This window comes from Gordionus sp. m RMFG-2023, chromosome 5 (assembly GCF_954871325.1).
Source record: "Gordionus sp. m RMFG-2023 chromosome 5, tfGorSpeb1-WG-v2, whole genome shotgun sequence".
Classification (NCBI taxonomy): Eukaryota; Metazoa; Nematomorpha; class Gordioida; order Chordodea; family Parachordodidae; genus Gordionus; species Gordionus sp. m RMFG-2023.
In genome coordinates, this window is record NC_088779.1 from 18,869,871 (window position 1) to 18,879,032 (window position 9,162).

General features: G+C 27.4%; 1 long non-coding RNA gene across 1 annotated transcript; it reads left to right on the forward strand.

Annotated features, from left to right (window-relative positions):
* The first annotated feature begins 7,454 nt into the window (after positions 1 to 7,454).
* Positions 7,455 to 8,722, forward strand: LOC135930078 (uncharacterized). The gene is made up of 4 exons (XR_010572722.1): positions 7,455 to 7,519; positions 7,562 to 7,617; positions 8,134 to 8,306; positions 8,345 to 8,722. It is a non-coding gene; the product is annotated as an uncharacterized LOC135930078 (long non-coding RNA).
* Positions 8,723 to 9,162: the final 440 nt, after the last annotated feature.

Consider the following 9,162-nt stretch of genomic DNA (forward strand, 5'->3'; position numbering starts at 1 on the left):
AATAAATCAAAAAAGACATTATTTTAAAAAATAGACCAGACATTCAAAAAAAAAGATAAACTACATAAAAAAAATTATAATGGATTTTTTTTAAATTAAATTATTTGGGGGAAAACCAATTAATCATCTGCTAGGAATTTCGCGATTGATAAATGAAATATTGCTTGCAAATATGCAAATTGGGCATTATTTGATCTTTTTAAAAGTAAAACGAAATAGAAATCAATGACTTTTAAAACTAGAAATTTGGGACATGAATTTGAGAAAAATTATGTAACGATGATTTCACAAACAATCTCCGGGACGTTTAAAAATATATTAACTTTATAAATATAATATTATAATGACTCATTTATTTTTTCATATTTTTAATTCTCCAATTCACTTCTACCATAAAAATTACTATACTATCTTACTAACAGAATATCAAATTTTCTATTAAGAATAATTATTTTTATTATCCATGTTCGTAAAAGTTTGAATAATTCGTTAGTGAGCCTACTGGAGGAGTCCGTAGTATCCATGGGGGTGTGCATTTTCTCCGGCCTTCGACCGGGTCCCTAAAAAATACTATATAATATTAATTTTTTAGTAGTTCCTTTATATCATCTTTTTTAAAGTTGGCTGAACAATTGGAAATACTAATTCTAAAATTTGCCAATATTTTATATTTTATTAGTGCCTAACCACTATACCAGTATAAGTGAAAAAAATATTAGTAACAAATTTTTGGTCAAATTTATGATTAATAGGTGACTGAAAGCATTGTGAAAATTTTATCAATGGTTCAATTGTAAATTAATTTAATCCATTTGGTTTAGAAAAAAAATTTGCCCCCCAAACTCCCATTTTTTATGATCACTCAATATATCTTATTATATATTAAAAATAATTATTTTAATTAAACTTTTGCATAACAAGATTTTATGAAGAATTTCATTATAGATAATAGACTACATTTATTATTAAAATACTTTAGTATAAATAACATCCCTTTATTTAACTATGTATTTATTTTAATGATAAGATATAATAAAATAAATTTCGAAATGTAGAAATTTTATACAGATTATTTATATTAAAAATTTATTGTAAATAACTGTATTTTAAAAAAAAAATATTTTTTTTTTTTTCTCTTTAGCTTTCACCTTTTCTGGTGGTAAGCTCCTTCAACATCTCTCTCCACTTTATGTTATTCGTACAATCTCTTTTATCTATTTTATACTTCTTTATATTGGCTCTAACTTTATGGCCCCATTGAAGTTTTGGCCTTCCTCTTTTACGTTTGCCCATCACTTCCAATCTTTCAACTTTATTTCCTATGTAGTTCATAGGCCTTCTCATTGTGTGCCCATACCACCTAAGTCTGTTTACCATTAACTTAGTCTTAATGGGCACTACCTTTAAACTATTTAGTATTCTTGTACTGCGCACCTTATCCTTTCTTGTTACCCCAGCAATCATCCTCAGCATTCTCATCTCCATAGTTTGTAGACTTCTCTCGTCTGATTCTTTGGTTGGCCATGTTTCCGAACTATATAGAATAGTTGGTTGTACTATGGAACTGTAAATTTTTCCCTTTAATTTGTGTGGGATTCTTTTGTCAAATAGCATTCCAGATAAAGATCTCCACTTTAACCACCCTTGATTAATCTTATTCTTTATCTCTTTTTCTATTGTGCCGTTTGTTTGTATAGTGGAGCCCAAATATTTGCAGCTTTCAATTGCGGATATCTGCCAATCATTTATATCAATACTCTCCGTTTCATCTCCTCCTATCACCATATACTCCGTCTTTTCTCTATTTACTTTTAATCCGTGCGTTTCTAGGATATTTATCCAATTCACTAACCTTTCTTTCATTTCATCCTTGGATTCGGCAAGTATCACAATATCATCTGCAAATATCATATTCCACGGGACTGTTTGAGGTATAGACTGTGCTAATACATCTATTACTGTAATGAAGAGAAGTGGGCTGAGAGCCGACCCTTGATGAACTCCTTCGGCTATTGTAAAGCCTGCTGAAGTACCTGTTGTGCTACGGACCATTGTTGTATGTCCCATATACATATCCTCTATTATTCTTATATATTTTTCGGGAACTTTTTTGTGGCGTAGCGCCCACCAGATAAGTTTTCTTGGGATTCTATCAAAGGCCTTTTCTAGATCGAGAAAGACCATGTGTAGCTTTTTGTTCTTTTCCCTGTATTTTTCACTCATTTGCCTAATTGCATGGATAGCATCGGTTGTTGATCTTCCAGGCATAAAGCCAAACTGTGTCTCTCCTATTTCGATTATATCTCTTAATCTTTTTTCTATTATTTTTTCGTATAGTTTTAGACAGTGTGACATTAGTTTTATGCCCCTGTAATTTTGACAATTGTGTGGATCCCCTTTATTTTTGAAGATAGGAACTAGATAGCTCTGCCTCCATTTTTGGGGGACCTCTTCATTTCCAAGTATTTTATTGTACAGATTTGTGAGGAGATGTATTCCATCATCTCCTAGTGCTTTAAGGCTTTCTATTGGAATATCGTCTGGACCCCTAGCTTTGTTGTTTTTCATATGCTTGAGGCATGTGATTATTTCTTGTTCTGTTATAGGTTGTACAAGGTTCTGACAAGGGGAGTGTTCGTCGAGATGCAATATGTGGGAATTAAAGTTGAGAAGCTCCTGAAAATATTCTTTCCATCTATTCATTATTTCTTTTTCCTTTATTATCAATTTCCCATCTTTATTTTTGATTACTTTCGGAGCTCCGTTTATATCCCTAGAGTTCTTTTCTCGCTGTTTGGCTAATCTGTATATTTTATTTTGCCCTTCTTTGGTATGTAGATCTTCGTACATGTCATCGTATGCCATAGATTTGGCCCTAGCCACCGCCTTTGTAGCTAATCTCTTGGATTTTTTGTATCTTGACTTGTCATCTGCATTTTTGGATTTGTACCATATTTTATAAAGGGCTTTTTTCTCCTGTATAGTGGTTTGTACCTCTTGATTCCACCACCATAGTTCTTTGTGTGATTTGTTGCCTCCTCTTGTCAAGCCTAGCGTCGATTTTGCAGTGTCTATTAATCTGGATGAAAGGTCTGTCCATATTTTTTCACTGACTTGTGAGCAATTTATTGTTTCAATGTTTGCATTGATTGCAAAGGCATCTGTCATTGTTTTTAATTTGCCCCATTTGATGCATGGTTCCAGTTTTATCTTATTTTGAGTGGATTTATTTGAGATTTGTAAATCCATGATTAGTAGCTTGTGTTGCGCGGCGATATCAAAATATATATATAAATAATTCTTGTTGCAAATAGCGGTATTTAAAAAAATATATATATAAATAATTCTTGTTGCAAATAGCGGTATTTAAAATATATAATTTAACAATTATAATTAATACAAATGACTATATTATCAAAATGTAAATATTTCTTTGGCTAATTCATCTAGAATCAAATTTTTATCTAGAATAATCTCCTAATAAATATTTAATAGGGCCAATCTATTTAAACGTTTTTCACCGGTGCTATTTCTTAAATAGATTTTTAACCTTTTCAAAGTTGAAAAAGACCTTTTATTAGTACAGGTACTAATCGGTAAAGTAGCTAAAATAAAAAACAATGTTTTGATATTGGGTAGGGAATCTAAAGTGCAATTACACATGGAAAGGGCCTGCAAAGCATTTTTTGGTCTCAAAGAGTACTCTATTCTGTCAAGATTTTTATACCAAAATTCGACATCACAAAGTAACTTATCATACTATCCTACTAAATCATTAGAGCATAACTCTGAGATTTTCTTAATATCCTCTCGCGTTTATAGTGTAATCAACAATTCAGACTCAGCCGGCAAAAGAAAATAAAACCTTTTTAATAAAATTATGACTAATAAATCTTTCTTTTAATTGAAATAAAAATGTATCAATAAGGGGAATAAAAATATTTATTTTATAAAAATCCTCAATCGTAGATACATCCATATTTAAGCGATTGGATTGTCTAGAAACTATTCTAGATTTAAAAATTATAATCCCATACATATTAGCGATCTCCTTTATAGTGCGCACAAATTGAGCGTTTCAAACGCAAAATTTTAAATAAGTTCTTTAAAAAAAAGGATTTGTCTTTTGAGAATTATATTATAGTCTGTTCTTATTTCTTTAATTTCTAAATATTCCTTTTTAGGATATAAGTAAGATATTTATATTACATTTTATATAATATTACATAGCGAATAATAATAAAAAGTAATGAAAAAGCAAACCTATATTTTACCAATTTGCACGAGGTCATTTGAAATGCATTATTGACGCTTGAAACGCTCAATATGTGCGCACTATTATTACTTTCTCGTATAATTCATGAAATTTTTCATCCACATTATATCTGATATTTGTTAATATTTCAACATTATCCTTTCTATCCCTTAAATTAATTTTTTGTAGCATTTTGCTAAAATCTTATGTTTAATTAAATAAAAAATAAACGCATTTAATTGATATTAAAAATTGTGGCTTCGTAATAGCCTGCAAAAGTTTTTTAGCATTTGTGGAATCTTTTTTTTTGCTTGTAGGATTCGAGCGTTGCAAAAATAACTTCACATAATTCGATAAAGTTTCACTGACTGTTGTCTTTCTATAAATCTAGTTGGACAAAATCTTTTTAGTTTTTTTTGATTATTTGAATCAATGTCATCAAACGTTCGGATAAAAAGCTATCTCTTCTTGGGTAGTGTAAAAAAGTTACAAACAGACGATTGTTTCTAAATTTTGAAAAATATATTAAAATTATATAAAGATATCTACAATACATTATAAAATCTAATAAATTCCAATTAAATTAAATTTTACGTAAATTGTTCCGGATGTTTCGGACTTCGCATGCTTCAGATATCATCAAATTTAGACAATGTGAACTGCGGTGAACATAGAGATTGTGATATAAAGCTCTCTAATTCTTGACCGAGTTGGCTCCATCAAAACCTTGGCCTCTTGTTAGATTTAAATTCAAATTTAGGTCTTGAAGGGATCATGCTATAATTTCTTTGATTATCGTCTCTGAATTAGTGTCATGTAAGGCAATATGTTGAATAAAGAGTTTCTTCATTTTGAAATCTCCTGATTCCATATCAATAAACCTTATTGCTATGGAAAAATGCTTTATGTTACCAACATCCGAACTCTTATCCGCCAAAACTAAAAAATGGTGATTTTCACTTTTGTAGAAATTTATTTCAATATGAATTATTCTATTTCTAAATTGAAACCGTTTTTAAATAAAATTATTAGCAATATAAGCCACTGGGAGGAGCTTAATATAAAAAAATTCTGAAACCAGAAGAAATAAATCATATTTCTATAAATAAAGGCAACTCAAAAACCATAGAAAGATTGTATGATGTTAATGAGTCTCTAAGTTTCTATAACGAGAATTTAGATAAAAGTAAATTTATTGCTAAATTTTTAAAATTAACTTTAATTTTGCACATATGTTTTAATTTTTAATTCCGAATCACAAACGCATTCATTTGATTGTTAAGATTTCCTTTTGGTTATTACATTTATATAATTAAAAATTTTATTATAATCAGCATAATATAAACTTTTATAGTTTAAAATGATTTTTTAACGAAGGCTTCAGATTCAGGAGTAAAATTAAAACTGTTTTTTTTTATCTGAATTAGAATTTAACGCCCCTCAACTCTAACTTTTATGATAAAACATTAAAAATTATTATATTATGATAACAGGTTGTGGGAATAGTTTTGGAGCTCCCCCACCCCCACCCCTAACTGACTATAATTTTTTTTTAAATTGGGCCAATTAATTTTTTCAATCACTATGTATAAATATTAATGAATCTACTAATCTTTATCTAAATTGAAATTTTCCGTTTACGTTAAATATTGTATTTAATTTATATTAATTATTTTTTATTCCATTAAAAGTAAAGATTTTACACCCGGCCGAGCCCGTCTGAAAGCCCAGCGAAGTACGCTAATCTTAAGAGTTTGCCTGGAAATAATTTGAGTTTATAAAGACTAAATAAATAAAAAGTTCTCAAAAATGAAAATATACTAAATATACTTGGTTAGAGCTTTATCAAATTACGATTAAAGAGAATCAACAATATTTTTTTAAAATCTTTCTTACTATGTTATAATTTAAACAATAAATATTTTTTAGATTATATTTTTTAGATATTTTAGTTCATACATCATTACTCTCTCCTCCCCTAAAGATATTCCAAAAACTTTTGACCCTTCTCCAAGGCCTTTATAATTTAAAATGGACGAGGCTTTAGATACATGCTGGGCCCAAACCCAGGTACACTTATAGAGCAATTATATATTTATAAAATATAATCTAACAACACCCACTTTTAATATATATTAACCTTGAGATTTGCAGCCCCAGATTAAAGCCCGGCCTGGTCACATGGGCTGGAATTTTAAATAAAAAGCACATGGCCCAAAAAAATCTTTAACAGTCCAGACCAAGCATAAGAAAAAATTTTAATCAACCCTAGCAGAGCCGAAATAATATTTTTTTGCAATGAATACGGGCAGGGTCGGGCACAAATGATAAAACCCCATCAGGGAAAGCTATAAAAACTATAAATATTATGCATGATGTAAGATATTTGACATATTAATTTATCTCAATCAATTTTAAATTAAAATTATGTAAAAAATTGAAATCAACACAATTTAGCTTTTATTATAATATACAATCAAAATATAAAAATTATTCCAAAATAATTGTTGAGTATAATTGTTCTCCCATTAGTATTTAAATTAAGATTTCCACATATTTTTATTTTTTATCTCACAGATTTTTTTTTCCGTCATTTTTCCCCCACAGTTTTTTCGGTCGACTTTTTCCATAACTTTTTCCCCGGGATTCTATAGAATGCTATATCACATTCATTTCCTTTTCAAATTTTCTTCTATTTCCATTTCAAAATCATTTATGACTCTTGTTAGAAAATGCTAAACTAGTTTATAAAAGCTAAAGTAGGGGAGACTTAGGTTAGGTAAACCGTGAGGCTTGGCAAACCATTTAATATTATTTTAAAATTATAAACACTAGAAGGTTAAAATTTTATCTTAATATAGATTTTATTAGTTTACATCTATAGACAAAAAATCTTTTGAAATGATTAATTATTAAAAATTTTATTTAAGAAATAAAATTTTGATGAAATTTTCTAAAGATTTTTACATGACAGAATTTTAATTTTTATTAAAATATATATTCATTTATATATAAATTAAATTTTATAGCAAAGTTTAAACACTCTTCTATAATTTGGGAAAGTTTTATGAATATTTATTATGTCTATATAGTATTTCAATCACGATTAGTAAATTTAGAGCTAGCGGTGCTTGCTAAACCATACATGTCAATCCATTTCAATAATTTTTTTTAGCAATTATTACATTATTCGATATGGTGCGAAAATATAAATCCAAAAAAATTAATATAGGAGAATCATTTAATATTGATAATTATTTAGAAGTATATAAAAATTTAATGAATTAATATTATAATTGTAATTAGGCTATTTAGGGTATATGAATATTGTAAATCAACAAGGAAGACTAGCCAACTTACAGGTAAATTTATTTACATTATCTGTCTTATTAAGATATAATCACAATAATTTTATGTAATTTTTAAACAATATAATGAATTTTTAGCAATATTTAATAATAGAAATTATGTAAATATTTTTATTAAATGTAATTTATAAATGATGTTATATTTTAGATTGATTACAATTTAGATGAAATATAGTATTATTGTATTAATTTTATGTAATTCTTAAACAATAAAATCAATTTTTAGCAATATTTAATAATAGAAATTATGTAAATATTTTTATTAAATGTAATTTATAAATGATCTTATATTTTAGATTGATTACAATTTAGATGAAGTATAGTATTATTGTATTAATTTTATGTAATTCTTAAACATTAAAATCAAATATTAGCAATATTTAATAATAGAGAATATGAATAAAATCTAAATGGTAATGGTAAAGAGATTATCATTTTTAAATTTTATGTTCTTAAATGTTAAACTTATAATTAAATAATTATATATTTTACTTGACATTTTTATTTTAGGTATTCCTAGATCAAACTTTATGAGATATTATAAGAGATATCAAGAAAGTGGCATACTTACTAGTGTAGGACAAAATAATAAAAAGAGGATATTCACAGAAGAAGAAGAGGGAGATATAAGTAAATATCTGATTCAATCTAGCCAAATTTTTTATGGCCTTTCAATTAAAAAGGTATAGTTTATTCTTCATTATTTTATATTGTTTTTTAGATAAAAATATTAGCCTACCAAATGGCAGTAAATATGAAGAAAAAATTTCCTAAATCTTGGAAGGACAATTCAATGGCTGGCCATGACTGTCAAGAGAGTTAAAAGGAGAGCAGAGATATTTACATCATCTCCTTATAAAAAGAAATTAATTGAGAAAGAAAAGAAAATAATGGAAAAAGAAAATATTAACAAGAGAAAAATAGTGAAAAAAATTATTCACAAAGATATTTGTGTTTGTTGTAAGCTGGAATATATCAAACATCATAATGGTGAAAAGTGGTACCAGTGCAGAATGTGCCACGAATGGGCATATGGTACATGTGCTAATTTTGATAAATTTTTTATATGTCCAAAATGAAATTAAGTTTCAATTTTTATATATAATTAGCTTCAATTTATATGTATTATGATATTTTTAACAATGAAAGAATTAAATTATAGTATATGTATCATTATTAATAAATAAAAATACATTTCAATTTATTATGGCCTAAAAAAACCATTGGTTTAGGAAGCCCCTTGAAGTGGTTTGCCTCACCCCGCTATTGGGGCTTGTTGGGCAAATTTACGACTTTTACAAAAAAATAAAATTTCAAAAAATGATTATATTCTAGAATTTTTTTATAAGACCTTTATAGAGTATAGTTTTAGGTATCCAATCATATATTGCTTTTTATATTATCTAAAAAAACCCAGGAGCTATAAACAATTTTGTTAAAATAGGTTCACCTAACCCCAGTCTCCCCTAGTTTTTTTAAATTATTAACTAATTAAAATTATATTAATTGTATTTTTATTTGACCTTATATACTCTAGAT